Source organism: Ochotona princeps, chromosome 4 (assembly GCF_030435755.1).
Source record: "Ochotona princeps isolate mOchPri1 chromosome 4, mOchPri1.hap1, whole genome shotgun sequence".
NCBI lineage: Eukaryota > Metazoa > Chordata > Mammalia > Lagomorpha > Ochotonidae > Ochotona > Ochotona princeps.
The window spans coordinates 22,614,498-22,637,377 of record NC_080835.1 but is presented as its reverse complement, the minus strand read 5'-3'; positions in this window follow the sequence as shown (position 1 = coordinate 22,637,377).

The following is a 22,880-nucleotide window of genomic DNA, read 5'->3' as shown; positions in this document are numbered from 1 at the left end:
ATCTTCAAATCACAATTACCAACATTACACTGCGCTTTCGTGGATATATTCCTGTTTGATTCTGTTTGTTCTGTCTCATCCCAGAACACGTATCTCCTTCTTAACTGAGTTCAGTACAGAAATAAGGAGTCTGAGGCACAAACTTAAAATACGTTCGTGTGAGCAGAAATGTAGAACAAAAGCTCTCTGCATCACGGAAGCCCAGCAGCGCAGAGAGGGTCGCAGGGCTGAGTGTTCCCTCACGGAAGCACCCAGCTCTGTGTCTTCTCTGACTGCGGTGCTCTGACTGCAGAAACACGAGCAAGGGGTTGAGTGAAGACTTTGAACATAAGCACAGAAGAGATGCTAGTGTGTGTGTTTGTGTGTGCGCGCGCTTGCGCGTGTGAAAGAGTGATATGCAAAAGTGCTACACAGATACTGGAGCGGGTTGATCAGGCATGCCACAGCCAGTACGAATGGACTTGTATCATGACGTGTGAGACAAGGAGGAGAAAGGGGGATTTAGAGGCCTTTTTAAGCTTAGTTCATTAAAGAAGATTTCTGCTAGAGGTCTTCTCTTTCTTTCTTCTTTCTTTCTTCTTTCTTTTTTTCTCCTTTAATTTGAAAATCAGAGTTGCAGAGAGGGAGAGAGATTTTACACCAGTTGTTCCATTTTCCAAATGGCCAGAGATCAGCTTGTTCGGAGCTGGAAGCCAGAATATTCTTCCAGGTCTCCCATGAGGGTGTTGGGTCTGAAGGCCTTGAGCCAGCTTCTGTTGCACTTCCAGGCAATAAGCACGGAGATGCTCAGAAGTGGAGCAGCCAAGACATGAACCAGTAGGGGATTAACCTGAAACTCCAATGCGTTGGCCCAAAGAGGCTCTTTTTGTTGTTGTTCTTTTTGTCTCAAACTTCCATTTTTAAAATTAATTAATTAATTTTCCATGTTACAGTTTTTTAGGCATGGAGGTTTCCCCCTCCAATTCTAATTCCTCTCTCCCCAAACTATCCCAAGTAACTTCCCCATATTATTACAATGGTATAGTCCTTCAGCTACAGTAAGAAGTCCAACATTCTGCTATTTAAGTGTATCATAAAATTATAGGTATAAGCAATCAGGAAAGTCTAGTATCACGTTGTCAATGTATATTTAACTGTTTCACTTGGACTCCTCCTTTTATTCTGGAGTGGAGACGCATGCTGCAAAGTATCTTTAATTCCTGGTGCTCTAGTATTTATTATACAGTTCATCTATGAGAATATATGAATATATATGCTTACCTAGATATCCATTTCTCTTGTATTTTGCATGAAAATTACCTTATATCAGAGATAACATATGCTATTTGTCCTTTTGTAATTGTTTTTTTTCAGTGAGTACAATGATCTCCTGTTGGGACCATTTTCTTGCAAATGGTAGAGTTTCATTCATGAATATAATGACTACGTAGTGGGTATTCCATGGAGCAGATGTACCACAGCTTAATCATTCCTCATTATACAGGCATCTGGGTTGTTCCCATGCCTTCCCTGTTGTGGATTGTGCTACTATAAACACAGAGTTGCAGGTCACTTTCACATAAGCAGATTTTACTCTCTGGATAGATTTATAGGAATGGGATAGCTGGGCCAGATGATAGAACAATTTTCATCCTCTGTAATTCTGATTCTCAAATTAAATTTAAAAAATTACAAAAATGAAAGGAAAAAGGGCCTAAAGCAGAAATTTTCCTTAATGAATCAAGCTGAAAAAGTCACTACCTTCCTGTTCCTCCTTTGTGTTCCCCATTTCATGGTGAATTTTTTTGTATTTGTTTTATTTTGATAATCTTTACATAGTTTATTAGGGCACAAAGTGTCAAAGGCCACAGGAAAGTGAGTAAGACTATTGTTTCCATATTATTATTATTATGTTCTTTTTCTGTATTTGGGATAAGAGGGAAAATAAAGGGAGAAACCCCACCCAACCTTCCACCCATCCCAGGTCCCTGATGTGGGGCATGCTCCGATGGTCCTGCTCAAGTGGTTTTAATAGTTCAACAGTTCTGAATTGCTGCCAGTCTCACCATTCCAAGCATGATGAAATTGTTGTAGAATCTACTGGCTGACATAGAGTCTCCGTTTGCCCAGATTTTCACTGCCAGCACACAGTTAGGATAGTTGATTTATTTGTTCTGTCCTTCCTCCTCTGTTGTGGTACCAGGTGTCCTCTCAAGGTTCCGATGGACTGTCATATCATCCATGTGCACATGGTTATGCTGTCTACTGCTTCGTCTGACCCTCTGAGGAGGCTCAGCTCTGACACTTACACTCCATGTTCAGACCATGGAACCTGCACTTCTCTTCATGATTGGGGTTCTGAGTCTGGCAATTTGATTGGGGAGATCCCCAAAGAAACTTCATCTGAAGTGATCCCAGACCTGATTCTTGTGTGTGCTTTCCTGGACAGGGTCCGCACAGTCTGTCACCTCATTCAGCTTATGCACATGCTGGTGGTTGCAATTGCTGTGTCAGTTCTGTTTCCAGCCTTGTACTCCACATGAACCAATGGGTGTTGCAGTCCAGCCTGATTCTTTCCACCACACACTTAGCCCTCACACAAGCCAGTGGGAGCTACAGCCTAGTCAGAGCAACCCACAATAACCCCCACAAGCCCGCCCTCTGCTGTGGTTCCTGTGTTTGCCAGTATGTACAGCAGACTGGTCCAGTCTGTCCCACATCCCATTCAGCTCTCATACATGTCAATGGGCTTTGAAACTTAGTTCAATCCAATTGGCTCCCCATCCAGCCAAAACACATGCTGGTGGGTGCCTTTCTGTCTAGCCACCTCTGCCCCAGTCCTGGTTTTCATGCTTTCCAGTGGGAGTGGTAACCCAAGAGGGAGGTGCTCACCATTTCCCTATTGGGCCACTACCACACCCGGAACATGCACTCTCCAGGAGATTATGCAGTTTAACTTGACAGAATTGGTCCCCAGTGCCAGCATCTGCAGCTGATGTGGTGCCAAAGCCCAACCAACCCTCACCCACTCTGATTTATGCTTGCACCAGTAGGAACAGTCAGCCCAGCCTGATGTAGCTCCATGAGGCCCACAGGTGTTGTAGCTCTACCTGGTCTGGTCTGTCCCCATACCAACTCATGCTTTCCAATGGGAGTGGTGGTTCAGCAAGGGAGTGCTCCACATTTTCCCTACTGGCTTTGCCCCTCTCTCCCTGGTCCTCACGTGTGTTGGCTGGGCACTGTGACCCAGTCTGGCATGGTCCCCTCACCTCAGCATCTGCCAGTGGATGCTGTGGCCTGGCTTGGCTTGGCCCACACCCAATTCCAGCTGACACTGGTGAGGGATACAGTCTAGCCCAGCAGGCAACCAATCCCAGCCGTAACGTGTGCTGGTATGTGTTGCAACTGAACATGGCTCAACCCACACTCCATTCTGGTGCTTGGATTCCACAGCAGGTGATGTGAACTGGTTCAGCCTGTCTGCCCCAGATCTATACCAAATGTATGCTGGTGGGTACCTTTCCCTGGCTTGGTCTGGGCTGCTCCCTATCGTGGGTCTTGCGCTCACTTGAAGGGACTGTGTCCTGACAGGTGTTCATGGTGACTTTTTCTTAAAGATTGATTTATTTTTCTTGGAAAGTGCTCCAGCCAGTAGAGCCAGTAATGTGTACATGGAGAGGGTCTGGGGATGAAGCACTGAAAGGAGACCAGTGATGGTAGAAGTCTGCGAAGTCTCTCTATTGTCCCTTCACCTCTCCTTATATACTCTTCCCCCCACATCCTCATTTAGCAGGATATTGTATACAGATGAGTCCAATTAGTTTCGGTGTTTTTAGCCACAAGCCCAGTTCCTGTTCCTGCCCAGGCTTAAGAGCACTAATCAACTCCTTAGCTCACAACAGGTCCCCCTTTTTTGTTTTAAAGCAGACTTGAGTGCACCTGTCTTAGGTTGTGGACTCTCAGGTCATCAGCCTTACCCATCATTGGGAATCTCCATAGCATGACAGAAACCCTGTCTTAGGTTGGTCAGTGCCTGGTCCATCTTACCCATCATAGGTTGCCATTCAACGTGTTGCCTGCTGCAGCTGCACAAACCATATTTGGGAAGGCTGGTAGCTCTGTTCCATGGCTAGGAGTATCTTTAGCTCAGTAGAATAAGCAGACAGCAGTTCCTGGGCTTGGGAAACATTTTGCACTTGCACAGGTGTTACATACATAAACACATATGATGGGAACAAGAGGCCCTGACCATAACCCACAGCATGTGGCACTCCTCTGCCAACAAATCAACAGCAACGTAAACATGCCCACCCACAGGTGTTCATTAATAAAGTTCTGTTGTTCCATAGCTCAAGCAGTCATTTCCACAAGCTTGTTCATGGTCTCTGCGGTAGCTTAAGGGTGTCCTAGGGTCACCGCTGCTGTGGTGGTGGCTGCCAATGCCAGGGCAGTGCTGGCTATGATGATTGATATAATGTCAAAGTCTCTTTTATGCCTTATCAGGCAAACAGAGGCCTCTCTGTTAGTCCCAACAGGCACAGGCAGGATTCTGGGCAGTTGCAATACAGCAGCAGTATTGCCATTGCCATTCCAACGTGCTGTTGTGGTGCAATTGACCTCAGTGTAATTCACTTCAGAGGCATTTTCTGAAGTGTATGTAAGAGAAAACCACGGGGGGACTGTTTTGATGACCACTGCCCTGAAGTATGTCTTGAGGTCTGGGACTGTGAATCTACCAGCTTTATTTTTATTCTTTAGGATAGCTTTGACTCCTCTGTTTCCATAAGAGCACTTTTGATCAGAATTACATAGGTCCTATATATTATTTTGGGGAATATGAACATTTTGATTCTGCCAATCCAGAAACATGGTAAATTTCTCTATCTTCTAATGTCTTTTTCTATTTCTGTTTTAAATGTTTTATAACTTTCCTCATATAGACCTTTCATGTCTTTTGTTTGGTTTATTAACATATTTGAAATTCTCATTCACTATATTTAGGGGGGGGCTGTAGTTACAATTTATTCCTAAGCCATGAAATTGATTACGTATATGAAAGCTATCAAGTTCATGGACTTTGTCCCCTGCTACACTGTGAAACTCTCTTATGAGTTACACTAGTGTGTTTATTGAGTATTTTGGTTCTCCTTTACAGAACATCATGTCGTCTACAAACAAGGAAGAATCAGGGTTTTTTGTTTGTTTATTTGTTTCTGATTTGAATTCCTCTAATTTCTTTTTCTTGTCTATTCTAGCTAGGACTTCTAATACTATGTTGGACAGCGATGCTGAAAGTGGGCATCCTTGTCTAGTTCTGGCTCTCAGTGAAAAGATTCTAGTTACCTCATTCAGCATAACACTGGCTTTTTTTTTTTTTTGGTATATTACTTTGATTGTGATGTAGAATGTTTCTTCTATATCTATATTTTTATGGTTTTTATCATGAAGTGATGTTTGATTTTATCAGGTGCCTTTTCCGCAACGATTGAGATGATCATAGTTTTATTCAGCTGGTTAATGTGGCATATAACATTTATTGATTTGCATATGTTCAACTATCCCTGAATGAAAAGCATAAATCCACCTGATGTGGGTCAATGATTTGTCTGGTGTATTGTTGATTTCTGTTGGCTACCATTTTATTGAGGGGTTTTGCATCTATGTTCATTGGGAAAATCCATCTATAGCTTTATTTCTCTGCTATGCCTCTATCTGGCTTTGGTATTAAGGTGTTATTGTGTGCATAGAAAGTTTGGAAAGATTGTCTCCATTTCTATTGTTTCAAACAACTTGTGGAGAATTGGTGTAAGTTCTTATGAAATATTTGGTAGAATTCAGAAATAAAACCTTGTTCTGGATTTTTCCTGTTTGGTTAGGATTTAATCATTGATTCGATCTTCATATAGATATAAGGCTATTTCGATTTTTATTACTACATGGCTTGATTTTGACATATTTTGTGAATTTGAACATCTACCCATTTCTTCCAGGTCTTTTGATATTTTGGTATATAGTGCTGACTATTTTAGGTATGTCTGAGGTATTTGTTGTTGTTGTTTTTTCTCTATAATTCTATGGATTCATAGTTTTTTTTTCCTCTTGTTTTAGATTAGTTTGGCTAGTAAGAATATTTTGCTGGTTTTCTCAAAGAACTAGCTCTTTGTTGATCTTATGCAATGCTCTTTTGGTCTCAATTTGATTTACTTCCTCCCATATTTGTATAATTTCTTTTATTCTGTTAGTCTTGGTATTATTTTTACGTTGTTTTTCTAGCTCCTTGATACATATGTTTAACCCTTCAGTATCTTACTAGTTTCAAGACATACACACTGATTGTAAACAATTTCTCTCTTAGCACAGGCTTGGCTGTGTCCCCAAATTTTTCATTTATTATGTTGATTCATCTCACAAATTTTTTGTTTTAATTTCTTCTTTGATTTCTTCTCTAACCTATGGCTAATTTAGCTGCATGTTGTTTAGTTGTCAAGTATTTGAATATCTTCTGTAATATTTTTATTTGTTGGTCTCCATTGTCACTGCATGATGGTGTAAGAAGATGATGGTAGGATTTTGATTTTTTAAACATTTGCTGAATCTCTTTTCTGATCTATAATATAATCTATCCCGATGAAGATTCCATGTATATGGACATGATAACATTGATTGCTAAACTTCACTATAAAGCCTCTATTCTATTTGCATATCTCATGAAGAATTATGTGTGATGAAGAATTACAGGTAACAGGGAACTACAAAGGTTGCAGTATTTTTGTTAAACACTGCTTTTTCAGAAAATAAAGAGATTTGATTGGGCGATAAGTATATTGAGAAATTTGATTTGTTTAGACATAGAAGCCACATGCAAATAACATTTCCCAAAAGAGCCAAGATGTTTTCAATGTCTTTCTGTTCCCAGGTTGTTCAGCCAGCTGCTAGGTGATTTTGACAGCTCTCTTGAACATTGCTAGTTCTGAACGTAAATGAAAGCTTCATATGCAGGGATTTCTAATTTGTAAATGAGTGCATTAAAGGCCTCCTTCCTCAAGTGTTCATGCAAACCATTTTACTGCATCCAAGCTTATCATTGAATTAATAGCAAGTGTTTTTGAGTTTCACTATTCAATCAAAGGTAATTGAAATACTTGTATTCTTAGTTTTCTCACTATTGAATCTCCTAATTTTATACAGAAAGATTTTTTGTATGATCCGAAAATGACAGATTTAATGTGAAATAATTTTTTTCTGAATTTCAAAAAATGCAGTAATAACTGAAAAAGTTAGAGATAGTGATTATTTGTATCACAATGTATTATTCAACAAGTTCGATGTTTGATTTGGTTACTGAAATGATTTTTCTGGAAACTGATCATCAGAACCAACGTGATGTTTTAATGTTATAAAGGAACAATTTATGTTATTCTGAGAGTGATTGTAACCTAGTAAGAGTCATTCATTTACAGAAAATAAGTCAATTGAGAACTGCAAAAGTGTAACACATAGTTTATTTAGTGGGATTTTCCAAATGAATGTAATACAAAATAATCAGTTTTTTCTAACGAAGAAATAACAGTTTTGCGTAGAGCCATGTAACATGCAAAATGCGTTGTTAATAGTGTGATAATTAAAAGGGGAAAAAGATTAGCAGAGATATGATAGAAAAATAATGCTGAATATCCTGAAGAAAAGCCAAGTGAGAGAACAATGTCCATGCATGGCTTTAAGGGTAAAACACAATGAAAGATATCAAAAAAGATGTAAGGTGTGTGTGTGTATGTGTGTGTGTGAACTCACATTCATGTAAGGGAGCATGAAAACTGATAAATCATTATGCTCAGCAAAATAAGCCAGTCTCAAAATGATATAGATTTTTTTTCTGCTGTGCAGCAGCTAATACAAATCATACCCACACAAAGGACAGGAATGAAATGGCCAATTTGTTATTGAACTGCAGTTTTTTTAGCCTAGGTTTACGTTGTAGAGGAAATCTGGTCTTGTGGTCTTTTTGACTTTTTTGTTTGTTGAATACTCTGAACAGTGGAAAATCAAGACTGTGAATAAAGAGTGGATTAACATTCTGACTCTGGGGCCAGCATTATGACATAACCGGCTGAGACTCTCCTGCAGTGTCTCCATCCCATAAGGGTGCCACCTCTCAGCTGCTTTACTTTTGATCCAGCTCCTTGCTTGTGGCCTGGCTAAGCAGTAAGGAATGAGGGTCTTGGATCCCAATCTCTTCTTGAGAGACCTCGAAGAGGCTGATGGCACCAGATCAGCTAAGTTCTGGCAATTGCAGCCATTTGGGCAGTGAACCAGCAACATAAGAGCTCACTCACTGCAACTCTGTCCTTCAAATAAAAATAATAAATAAATAAATACAGACAGACAGACTCTGGAAATTGTTGAAAAGAGGGAAAAGAGGGAGGAGGTAGGGAGAAACAGATGGCTAAAGAAAGTGTGGATCTCTTCTCTGAGCTATGCCTGTGGAATCTACTCTCTTCATATTAATAAAAAGTAAATTAGATAATAAAAATAGGGGAAAATATATAACATTATTTCATGGAATATTAACTATTTAATTCTAGTTCTTGTTTAAAGAGTCATTTTACTCTTTTTTTTGCAATAATAGATTGTTTCTTTATTCATGTTTTATGAACTTCCTGAAACAAACTTCCATGCTAATATCTCACAAATACCACTCATATTTTGTAAATAATCCCAAATGCAGCCCTGTCAACATGAGTCCCCATGCCTTTTAAGGAAGCTACATAAATAAAAGTGTCCAGCATTTCTAGTCATGCAATAAGTAGGTCTGCTGTATCAGTCCAAATAGTGATTTTCAAAAAATACTGTCTTTCTGAATCAGTTGCTTGTCCAAATTAACGTTTCTAGCATACACACAATTAAGCATTAACATTGCCTACAAATGACTCTGAAGTTACAAGTGCGTAAGTCAGATTTATGAAGAAAAGATTACTTAAAGAGACTGTAAAAAGTTGAAATTTAATGATAAAAATCCAAGGTCTATCAAATATAAATTATGTCACTTTAAGTACACTTCTTAAATCTTATCAATTTCATTTTCTTTATAATGGAGCTAATAGTATAATTTTAAGTAACTGTTGCAGGAATTCTAACTGTTATATGCTCAGTATCTACAACACAATGTGATGGTGACAACTGTCATTATTACAGTCTAAAAATAATGGAGCACAGCTTTCTTCCTATTAATTTGTATTCATGTGTATATTTAATCTAAGATTTGCTCTCTACATCAAGTTTACACTTAGCTGTAAGTGTGAAAAGATATATGTACATATGCAAGTATCTATGTGCTTACACTACAGAGCATATATTACATATTAATTATATGTATATATAGCTATGCTTATTTAATCAATTTAGGAACTCAATGTAAAATAAACTTACCATTGTTCTAGAAGCATTATATGAATTTAATTTTTGAGTATCAGATAATATTTGCTAAAATTTATGATCTGTGTTTCATAAAAATTATCATTAAAATCTATAGCACAACAAACTGAAACTCACGTAATTTTTCATTTTAAATTTTATTTAACATATATATCTTACTTTTTATTTCCTTGGTCTTTTGTGAGGATCCCTGATTGCATCTAAATGTTACCTGTTTCCATCCTTGCAGTTTTACTTTTTATCTATTTCGAGAGATGGTACTCTACTTGAGCTTGATCTAGGAGCAACATTGACACTGTTGTTTTTGCTTTGCAGCAGCAGAAATTTCAACTAAAGAATATATGTCTAAAAACTTAGCAATTTTATGCCTGTGTACACAAACTACAGATAGCCAATTCTTCATGTTGGTATCAAGAATAATTGGATACAAACAGAGAAAGGCAACAATTTAGAAAACCTAAATTTGTCTGCCTTATGAACTACTGTAACTCACAATTTTTCTCACTTTTCAGTGATATGCCTTAGAAAAATTTCAACTTAAGTTAGTTTTGAATTGTGACTTTTCTCCCCAAAGATATGCTTGCTGACATTATAATTAAGAATTTTTCATATGTAATCAGTAATCAACTATGACTAATGCCACCAATATAGAAATAGTCACAAAGAAAATATCTCTTTATCAACTTATCCCAGGAAAACGTGAGGAATTTTTTTGTTATTTATTTTGCCATAATGGGGATTTACAAATTTCATTTCAATACTGATGTGAAATCATTGCAATACCCATTTTCTCAGGCTGAGCATCAAATTTTGATTCAGTTTATTTGTTCAAATAAAGCAAGCAATAGATCTTTTGAAGCACATGGTAGAGTTTCTACTGAAACAAGAAAACAAAACAATTTCAGAAATAGGAAACTTTTTACAGCAGAATCAACAAAAATACATGCTCCTTAACAAGATGTGATATCCAATAAAAAGTTAATTCAGATATTGTATATTCACTCTACTCACCACGGTGAAACTTATAATCAGCTTCAGAAATATAAAAATTCTGTACCTCCATTTGGTGCATTAAATCTGTATTTTTATTCATTTAATAAAATAGTATTTGTAGTATTTCTCCAAATATGTTTCAGTTTTATAAGAATACAATACCCAAAAGCCACAAAGTGAGTGACTTAATCAACAGGAAGCTAAATTCCCATAGATCTGAAATGGAAAATTTAAAGATCAAGATCTGTTTTCTCAAACACACACACACACACACACACACACACACACACACACACACATTAATAGAGCCAATTTTGGCTATTCGGATTTGTCCTGCTCCAACTCTCATAAATTTGCATATATTTTAGTCAGACTGATACTGCAGATACAGTGGTGGTCTGAGCCCAGGAATTAAAAAATAGTATTGCTCCTTGTACTTCACTTCGGAGTAAATACCTATTTTCTTCAACCAACCTGATTTCAGTGATTGAAATTCTGCTTATTAGGCTAACTGGTTCTGCTTCAGATTCTATAACAATACCAACAGCCAGCTTGCAGTGTTGTTCAGCAGCAAAAATAACCCAATCTCTAATTTTCTAGGTATAAATACATTTTATGTGATAAGTAAATTTACAAATGCTGAATTCACAAATAATAAGGAAGGATTTTTATCATTGTTTTGCTTTACTGTGTGTTAACATATAAACATTTGGGAAAATAGTCTTCAAAAATTATCATGTAAGACCCTATGTGATGGCCTAGTAGCTAAATCCTCATGTTGCACTCATCAGGATTCCACATGGGTGCTGGTTTGTGTTTCGGCTGCTCTCTTTTCCATTAAGCTCTCTATTTGTGGCCAGGGAAAGCAGTGGAAGATGACCCAACGTCTTTGGACCTTGCAGTTATGTGGGAAACTGCATTCGAATTGGCTCAGCTCTGGCCATTGCAGCAGCTTGAGTAGTGAACCAGGGATTGGAAGATCTTTTTCCCTCTTTCTCTGTGTAAATCTACCTTTCCTATAAAAATAAATAAATTTTACCAAAAAAATTCACTTATGATGCATATTTTGTGAAAAAATTTAGAAATAATTATGTGCCAAAATGAACTTATAAAATCATATTTGCCACTAACTTTTGAATATCCTTACATTATAAATGTTTATATGAAATCTACAGATACCTGTTGTTCCATAGACATAACCCAAGTTACTGAAGAAAAAAAGTATTTTCATATTAGAGGATTATCTTGAAAATAGCTTTCTTTGTTCCTTGGGATATATGCAAGTAAAATGTAAGGGAAAATTGTTTTTTCAACTGCTAATTGCTATAAAACTAACTAATCAACTATACGAGAATCTTACACACATTTTGTAGTGATTCACAATAAAATGTCATTACTTTATATAAATATGTGTGAATAGGTTTATTTTCTATAGAAATCCTTTCAGTAGAGGAGGGTTTTTATATACATTTCAAATCAAATTTCATGTGGCAAGATTTTAATGACTTTCTCCCATTTATTATTTTTACTTTTTAATTCTACAGTTCCATACAGTTCCATAGGCTCTGGGCTTTCCTTTGCCACATCCCAATCCTTCCCCACAACACTGATATCCTCCATATTATTACAGTGGTATAGTTCTGCATAAGCAGTATAAGCCCATCATTGTGGGCATGGACAATGGCAGAGAGTGCAGCATCCTATCACCAAGATATATTTGACAGTCTCATTGGAAGTCTGTCTTTGATTTGGAAGTAGAGATGTGTACCACATTGTATACTCAGATGTGGATATTATAGTCTTCATTAAACAGTTACTTAAGTGAAATGAAGTCCGCATTTCACAGCCTTAAATGAAAAGCCACAAGACAAAATCAACAACAGGAAGAAAAACAGAAATTTATATTGAATGATTAATGTATTGCTGAACAAATGAAAGACAATCAAGAACCTTCTGGAAGAAAATGCTGCTACTGTATGACCTGTGTGCCAGTTAAGATTATAATAAGAGAAAAAAATGATTTAAAGAAATGAAGCTAAAAACAACATCAAAATCCATGATATATAGTTTCTACTGATCTTTCTTGGCTTGATGTGTCTCCTACAGGCTTTAGACACGGGTTGATTCTTTGAGTCTGTGTACTATTCTATGATGGTTGATTGATGGGTCAAGCCATTTACATTCAGTGTTAATATGAATAGGTGGTAATATAATTCTGTCATTTTAGCAATGGGTTGTTCATTGTTTGATCTGTTGTCATTTTATGGGTATTCTTCACATTTGCCTCTGGTTTTGGTCGGTGCTATTACATTTCTCTGTCAAGAAAGCATTGTTAAGTATCATTGGCAGGGTAGGTATCGAACGGACATAATCTTTGAGATTTTCTTTACTGTGGAAGGATTTTATTTTCTTTTCAAAGACAAAGGGAAGTTTTGCTGGGTGTGTTATTCTGGGCAAACTTTTTACTTTTACAATCTGGAATATGTTGCTGCATTCTTTTCTGACCTGTATGGTTTCATGTGGGAGGTCAGTTGTGAGTTTGACTGCCATTCCTCTATGAGTCTATTGATTTTTTTACGTGCACATTTAAAGATCATTGAATGAAGAGAGCTTGATTATCATGCTAACTGGTGGAGATCACTTTAGGTCAAGCCTGTTGGGAGTTCTGTGCAGCTCCTGGATGTTGTTGCCCAATTCTTTCTCCAGATTAGGGAATTCTTCCTTTATTATTTCATTAAGTGTATTTTTAAACCCAGCTTCTCTTTCTGCACATTCTGGAATTCCTGTAACTCTGATATTTGGTCTTCTTATAGTGTCCCTTAATTCTCAAATGCTTTTCCTATTTTGTATCAGTTCCTCTTCCATGTTTTTGGTTGTTTCACCATTTTGGCTGGAAATATGTTCCAATTCTGAGATTCTTTCTTCTGTCTCATTCACTGTCTCATTGAGACTTTCCAGTGAATTTTTTTATTTACTCCATTGTGTTCTTTGTTTTTCATAATTCTGCTTGATTTTGTTTGTGTTGCTATATCATGTGTGACATATTCCTTACGTTCCTGCATGTCTTCTCATAATTGATAAAATGCTTTAAAATAAGATTTTTGTATTTCTATTTCCTTCATGTCTTCTTCAGTTAACTCTGAGGTTGGCAAAGGCATTTTCTCCTCTGGGAGGGAGTCTTAGGTTATATTCATTGTGCCTGTATCTCTTCTTTTGCTCTTCCTCATAGTACTTCTGGCTAGCAGATTCTTCTCATTAGGGCAGGTTTCTAAGCTGTGTTACTCCTATGTCTACAGTTTGATTTTACTTATTACGTTTAGTACTTGGTTCTTTGCAGTCACTTGAGCCAATCCCTCCAGTAAATATTAGGTCTGAATTCTTATGTTATGCTTCCACCATAGTGTCTATAGCCCACCATGGTCTCCTGGCTCACCACTCCCCACTTCGAATTAACTGAAATCAATCTGGGTGAACACATATGTGATTATACAATAAAATGTGAAGTTGTCAATAAATTACAGAGAGTGAAGATATTTTTGGTCCATATCTCCAAATGCTATGTGTTTCTCCTTAAATTTAAGAGGCTTCTTCATAAGTGAATAAATTATTTAATCAGAGCATTCAGTTTCAAATGAACCATATGTTATGATTTGCAAATTTAAATTTTTCTGAAATATTGCTAATCTCTTAAAAAAGTTGTTCTGTTCATTGTAACAACTGATAGGTAAGATCCATTCCAATGCACCATTGCTCAATTTTTTTCACCCAGGCTTACCCAAGGTATACTCAGCCTCTTACTTGTCTCAGAGAAGATTTCTCGCTTCCTAAACAGTCAATCTGCTGACTTGAGTGATGTTACCTTCACAAAGCTCTTTTCAAAAGCAAATTTAAAAAGTTTGAAAAAGATCACATTTCCTTATGTAAGTCTGCCAGAAAATGTTGAAAGACAATCTTTAATTTCAAACCACTTTTCTTTTTCTAAAACTTCTCAATCCTTTTTGTTGTCTGGTGGTTATTCATTATTAGCCACTGTTACTTAACTTATTCTCACCTCCTCTACACGCACATCAATGATAACTCCCTCTTGGGGTTCCCACATTCCTAATCAGATCCTCTCTGTATTGTGTGGATAAATTTAGTACCACTTGCTAAAATATGCTAGTGCTTTGCGTTCTTTCAGAGTGTGTGCATTCTGTTTAATTTTTCTGGATCACAAAATGCAACTTGCTCTCAGGCGTACTGTAACTGGGGAAGCACTGTGGATACTTCTGCCTTTTTTTCTATATAAAAAAATACCAAAGAGATATAGAATCTGTGACTGTGTAATAAAATATTTTGAAATCATCAATTAAATATATACCCCAATAGATGATCATGTTGCTAACTATCTACTTGAAATTCTAAGAATTCATGGGGTTGAAGTAATTTTATCTCAAGTTAAATTTAATGGAATATTGTGGTAAAAATCAATGTATTTTGAATGCCTTTCTATCCTGATAACATTTTCAAAATGAAGTACTTATCTTTATTTCATGGGTTATGCTATTAGCATAGAAATTAAATTACATTAACATTTAGGAAAATATTATAATGTCTGTATTATAATGCCTACAAGCTCTCTTTTGGCTTAAGAAGGACATTCAACCTTTTTCCAAGTGTCCCCACTGCGTATTAGTCTCAACATGACAACAGGGCTTCATTTTACACTTTTTGGTCCTGGTAAAATTATTTATCCCCTTTAGATGGAAAGAGATGTTAGATGCTATGGAAGGCAGTGGAAGATGACCCAAGTCTTTGGGACACACACCAATGTAGGAAACCTGGAAAAAACTCCTGGCTGCTGGATTTGAATTGGTCCATCTCTGGCTGTTCAGATAATGTGGATACCATATGGTATAAATATGAATATTGTAAAGGCAGATTTACAGTAAGAGAAGGAGGAACAGAGAGAAAACTCTTCAATCCACTGGTTCACTTCCCAAATGGCCACAACAGCCGATGCTGAGCTGGTCTGAAGCCACTCTTCAATCCACTGGTTCACTTCCCAAATAGCCACAACAGCCGATGCTGAGCTGGTCTGTCTCATCTGAGGGTGAGAGTCCTAAGGCTTTGGCCCATCTTCTACTGCTTTCTCAGGCAACAAGCAGGGATCTGGATGGGAAGTGAAGCAGCTGGAAATAAACTGGTGTCCTTATGGGATCCTAGCACTCGAAAGTGGAGGATTAACCAGTTGAGCCATTGTATGATGCCCTTAAATAAATCTTAAAAAATAAAAGTGTAATTGTCCTGTCTTTCATAGTTTAGTTAACAGTTGACATTACTGCATTTTTACAATTGAGAGATATAAATTGTATTTGAAATACTTAAAGTATGACAGAATGAAAGATATTTATTTTGGTTCAACAGTTTTGAAAATGCATAATTCCTGCCTCATAATACACATTTTCATGAATATTTTGGATACTCCTTGTATGCCAGGACGTCAAAAAATACACCAACATAAACTGATCGTTAAACATTTAAAAAAAGTATGTCCTATTACTTAAAAGACAGAGAGACAGGGTGTTAGCGGAGAGAAAGATTCACTTTGCTTGTTCACTCTTCAAATGTCTGAACAGCTGAGGCTGTGCCAAGCCAGAGATAGATAAAATATAGTCATTGTATCTTTTATGTGTTTCCTGGGGACCAAAGACTTCAGCTGCCTCCAAGAGTTGCCTTCAGCATGAACCTGAAATGAAAAAGAAAGCTTACTCCTGAAGCAATCATTCTGATAAAGGATAGGGACATTGTAACCTATGTTTTAACCACTAGCCCAAAGGTGCATTCCCAAACTTACCTGTTTATGTCGTATACCATGAACCTTTTGAAATGGTCCTCTATTTAAAAACATCATATTTATCATGAATAGCAAGTCTAAGATCAAAAGTAATAGTTGCAAAGCTCATATGTCAAGTAAGAATACCATTTAAATAATGTTTTGTTGGACAAGTAAAATTTTTGATATGTGCTCAATACAAGCAATCAGGTACTCATCTTAGGGAGATGGAATCAAAATGATGATCTTTTTTTGCTTAATCCAAAAATCCTCTACATACAGATGGTGGAAAAAGAAGCCAGTTATTATCAAATAAATGATGTGCATGATAGACAATCCGCTAAGAGTGCATCACAGTTAGAAAGATATCTAACTCTCGTAGTAACCAAGAACAAAGTGCCTCTTATGTCTATATTTCAAGTTAAGTTGTGACTGTTCCTTACGTAATATTGCCTGACACCATCCTAAACTTACTCAATGATGAAGGTTCCCATCAGTGTTAGCTAACGGGCGCTATTCAGCAGAAATGTGAAGTCCTCTTCTGTTTCTGAGGTGTAAGGTGATGTGGAAAATGGTGCCTAATGAAGTTATGAGTCCACGTTCTCACAGAAATTCTGATCCTCGGCCACTTTGCTTAATGTTTACATTTCAAAGAGAGGACGTCCATGTCTTCCAGAGATATGCTTCTGACTATAAATCTGACAACAGAACTATTGATGGTGTTCAAAAGAATGCACTGTAAAATGAAGAGAGAGTAGCTACCAGTTTTACATAGTAATTGGTGTAAGATAAAGGCAAGGTGGTAAATCCCTTTCATCAAATCCAGCAGAAAGAATAAATGACACACCAACATTCAGGATATTCACAGCATGTTCAAGTCAGTCAGAAATTCATGACACACTTTTTTTTTCTCACATGCCTGTCAAAGACAGAAATTTTAAGGTCAACAGTCTCAGGTGGTACATTGTGTTAGCAGGAGGTTAGTTCCAAGATGGATTTTTGAGCACAGATTTGAGTTCATATAGCTCTGCGTACTAGCTGGCTCCTTACTAATGTTCTTGGAAAGGCAAGGGAAAATGGCCTGAGCACTTGAGTCCTTGTCATCCAAATGGCAAAACAGGATGGATTCCTCTTTCCCTGGGTGACTTGGTCTGGTCCTGCCTATTGTGGTCCTTTGGTGACACAATCAATGAATGAAAGGTCTCTCCCATCCCGTGTCTCTCTTGCTTTGTTTCTCTGATGCTCTGCATTTCAAATAGATTCTTCTTTAAAAACATCCAACATACATGTGTGACTATCCGTGTTAATGTAACAATGATCACTAGTGGAACACATGGAATTATTTATCATTTATAGAAAAATGTTCTTCTATTTCTGTCCAGTTTTTAAACATTTTCATCCCATTTGGTTTCATTTCTTCCACCTGGATTATTAGTTACTTCAATGACCCCTTTGGTATGTATGAGTAGAATATTGCACATGAAATATTGATGCACTGACGCAAAATATATCTGTGTCCCCCATCAGAGAAAAAAGATAAAGACTTCAAATATACTTGCAGAGCATCTTATACTGAAACTGGGATGCTGAGATCACTCCCATTCATGTTAATTACAGGTTACCTACACTTTCCACACACCACACACATACACACATTTATATATGTATGTATGTATTTATATATTTAACTATAACAATGTGATTATACATGCATATATGTATGTGTGTATATATATGTATATATATACATATATGCATGTGTATATATATATATAGTTCATTGAAGGAAAAATATAAGAAAAGCAAAAAATAAAAAACAAGATGAAAATAATCTTTGAACTATAAAAATAATCTGTAAATATACAGAAATAATTTGTGAAGACTTAAAACAATGCTTAGTTTTTCTGAAAATGATCTTAAGAATTTCTACTATATTATACTAACTGCTACCTGTTGACCTAAGTGGGTACAATTTCTTCATCCGATTTTAGCTAAATTGTTAACTTAAAAATATTTCCAGAATCTTCTAAAATCTGGGTAAGATCAGGTTGAAATACTTAAATGTGATTTTATAAAATATTCATGAATCTACTATAAAGCAGAGTTTAGGAGTGTGGATCTGGGATGTAACAAATAGTGGGTTTGCTTCATAAATGCCTTCATTCTCATACAGTACACTTTCTTTCCTATCCAGTTTCAGGAATCAATTGGCAAAGGCAAATAAAATCTTTCCAGTCTGGATCAATCTCCCTGAAAGTTCTCAAATCACATGAAAACTTGATTTCAAAAGCAAAAGCAAAAAAAAAAAAAAAAGAAAGAAAGAAAAATCAGCAGGATGCAAGCAAGCTAATCCTGCACCCCTTGGCTTAGGCATCCTTTGTGCTTGCCAGCCAATTAGTATCCAGGTTGCTTTTGCTTGACTTCCAATCCAGAGTTCTCTGTTTATTTCTGTGAAAGCAGAAGATGAAGGCTCAAGTCCATGGGACCCTGTGAGCACAAGGGAAATGTAGAAGAAGTTCTTGGCTCCTAGCTTTGGAACAGCTCAGCAAGGGCCAATGTAGCCATTTGGGCAGTGAATTAGCGGATGGGAAGAACTTCACCCTATTTCTCCTTATCTCACTGTAAAGTATCCCTTTCAAATAAAAACAATGTGTTAAAAAAATAGAAGGAGCATTTTGGGGGTGCGAGGGCTGGGGGAGCTGTATCCCTATGAGATGCCTGTACTTCAGGCAGAGGGTTTTGCTAAACCATCTCACAGGCCCCTCATCATTTCTTATCCAGGCCACAGAATATAGTATTTGATTTCTGTGTTGGATTTCACAAACCCAACATAAATGGGCTATAGATTAGAGGAAAACTCCTGAAGGTTATTAGATGGTGTAGATGGACAGATTCCAGGTGATAAACACAAATGCTAAAATTAGAGTGCTGCAGAATGGGTCTGTATTTGAAAATCTGAAGGGACAGGCATTGGCACAGTGGAATCCCACTTAGGATGTCTGCATAGCGTATTTGGGTGCTTGGATTGAGTCCTAGCTCCTTTGCATCTTGTCTTGGGAGGCAGCAAATGAAGTCTCGCGTATAAAGTTCCTGCTACTGCTTTGGGAAACCCAATTGTAAAATGAGATTTAGTTTTTAAAAATGCTGGGGTATTCTCACAAATAGAAAGTACAATAAATACAATCAAGTAAATTATTTTGTACTTTAAAATCAAGTATCCACCTACTGTTGGAAGAACCATAAACACAAATACTGAGGAAGAAAAGCCTACCAAAAGAAAAGTGTATATTTTACATTCTTTACTTTTTTTTTCTTTTAGTTGACAAGGGGCATATTCAAGTTTGAATTTTGTGGCGAGTTCTAGGATTTTAGTGAAACTACACCTTCCTTGAATTTTCAATCACTTAGTAATATAACACCTAAAGCAACATTATACTTTCATATTCACTGGCAAAAAACAAGTAAGCTTTTAGAATTTATCAGGGTAAATGGAACATCGTCACTGTTTCGTAACTGCTAATAAGCTTTCCTTTCCCAAAAATATGAAGCAGAAAGTCTTACTTGTATGCCCTGCAATTACAAAAAAAAAAAAAAAAAAAAAAAAAAGAAAGGACTATGACCTTTTGAAAAATCTTGGAAACTGGCTTTGGTAGTATTTTCTGTTGAGCTGGTTGAGTAATGGATATATGATGGATATATGGATATATTCACTTTGGCATTTTAATGCTTGTTACATATGGCACCTGCTTTCAAAAAACCCGCTTCGTCTGTTTAATATCCTATTGATATATTTTTTGGTTCTCATAGTAATAGAGAGGACTTTTAGCTGCAACATAAAGTATTATAAAGGAAATAACATATTTACTTGTTAGTATCTGATTATTACCATTGAATGCTATGATCTTCAGAATAAAATTAAGCTTCTGAAATGAGACAGCAATTGTCTACGAGATTTCACAGAGCTGAACATCCCACCCGATCTATGTAATGTTGTGTGTCAGGTATATGATTGTTGCCTACTGGAAATGTGGGAATATTGTTCCCCAAATAACTTTTTGATGCTGAAGCAGACTGACAGTGTTGGTATGTTTTAGATTACACACATTGCACATACACACACACACACACACACACACACACAAATCCTCAAAACCAATAAAAATGTTTCCATGGCAACACACACAATAATGAAAATGTCTTTAAGAAGTTCTTGGAATGAATATTATATCCATGAACTGCAAAGTAGTTCTAGGTTATCGTGATTATAATAGGTTTTCAGAAATAAAAGGTATCTTCACTACTTGCTCTCTAACAATGACTAAATAATTTTAAAAAATGAAAGTTGTGTCCATGAATTAAAGACCAATAATATGATCTTTGTGAATCCATAAAATATTTTGTGTGCACATTTAGAATATTAAAATGCAACAGGACTCATTAGATTTGTGAAGCCAGTATTTTACCTTTACCAATCAAAATATGTTGTCGTATAATAAACTTGCATACACCAAATTATGCTTGATATTTTCACAATATATTAGTATAGAACTCAGAATCAAAAATAAGTAATTAGTGCTATGATTATTACTACCTGCTAAAACAGTGACCCCTTGGTAGATTAGGATTCAATTGCAAAATTTTTTTCTGTAGTATTGTGTGACTGAAGCAAAATGCAACTGCTTTGAACATGTTTTAAAACGTTTTTTTTTGAAACAATTATAAGCCTTCTTAAGGTACATGAGGAATCAGTTCATATGTATGACTTTGAACATACATTTACATACGTTAATCCTCAATTAATATTAGATAGCTCTATACTCTTTTTATGAAACAGCCTGACATTTTATCAAGTAGAGACTGTTTCTATTAATAAACTGCATCATTTAACTTTGAAATGTCTATAGGAAGGGTAGGATTTTTATATCCTGTTCTTCAGTTAGTCTAATTAGAGTGTGTTTTGTCTCTTTCTAATCTCAATCCCCAAAATTGACTACATCATGGAAAGAAATTTTTATAGAGATGGTGGGAAGGTGACAGACATGACATCAGTGTTCACATCCAGAAAGAAACTTTATCTTTCTTTTGGATTCAACTAAGACTTTCCAAGGTTAACACTGAATGTTTTCAATATACAGAACTGAGTAATGTTTGATAAGCTGGTGTATTTGATCTAGCTGAACATGACACAATGTATATACGCATCAAAGTACCATATGGCATTCCATAAATATGTGTGATTTTTTATGTTAATTAACACTAAGGGCTTTTAAAAAGACAATGAGTTTTCAAAATGATTGTAAGAATTACTCTACTTACTTGTAGGTATGTTTAGCTTCTCATATGTTCCTGATTAATGTAACATGACCAATATAAATGAATAAAAGAAAAACACTGTGGGGAGTTTTTCTACTTTACGGATAACAGGCCAAGCCAAAGCCAAAGCCAAAGCCAGGACTCCCCTTGTGTTGTCAACCCCCGGAGTTGGTGGGGGGCGGAAAACCATGTGCTCAGGCCTTCATTCATTGCCTTCCCAAGTGAATTAACAGAAAGAGAGGTATAAAGCAGAAGAGACAAAATAGGCACTCCACCACAGGACCCAGGCATCCAAACCAGCAGCTTCAATGCCTGAATAAAGGAAGAACGGGAAAACAAGGGACAGAAAGGAACAAAATAACAAAAATGGAATCTTCCTAAGTGATAAACTAACAACGATTAGGATTTCCATTGTGGCACATCAGGGTGAGCCACAGCTTTGGACACATCCCTTATCAGAACATATCAGTTTAAGTTCCAGCTGCTCTGCCTGTGGTCCAAGTGGCTGTTAATTCTTTAGGAAAGGTGGTGGCAGTTTATCCAAATACTTGGCAACCAATCATGAGTGTAGGAGATAATGATGGAGTCCCTAGGTTCTGGATTTGGCTTTGCCTAAACATAGCTGCTGTGAATATTTGGATTGTAAACAGCAAACGGGTAGATTAAAGAGCTCTCTCCATGTCTCTGTCACACACACCTACAAACATACTCTTTCCCATTCCTTCCATCTACTTGTCTTGGCCTTTTAAATTAATAAGCAAATAAATAATTTAAAATAAAAATTAACAAAATCCAGCAGGGTCAGTGTGGTAGCCTAGTGGCTAAAGTCCTCTTCTTGCACGCGCCAGGATCCCATGTGGATGCCACTTCTGGTCCCAACAGCCCCGCTTCCAGTCCATTTCCCTGTTTGTGTCCTGGGAGGGTGATTGAGAAGGCCATGGGCCTTGGGACTCTGTGACCACACAGGTGACCCTGGGGAATCTCCTAGCTCCTGGCTTGATATCCACGCAACTCCAGCCCTTGCAGTTGATTAGGGAGTGAATCAATGGATGGATCTTCCTCTCTGTCTCTCCTCCTCTCTGTATATATGACTTTCCAATTAAAAAAAAAAGGCAAACAAAAAAATCAGCAATTCAACAACATAGAAGTATTTTCAAACTGAAAAAGGATGGGCCCAGCGAGGTAACCTAGTGGCTAGCCTTATATTTGAGGGGATCCCATATGTGGGTTGGATCCCTTGTGGTTGTGGAAGGCGGTCAAGGTCGGCTTAAAGCTTTGGGACCCTGAAACCACATGGAAGAGCCTGGGGAGGCTCCTGGCTTCAAATTAGTTCAGCTGTGTTCATTGT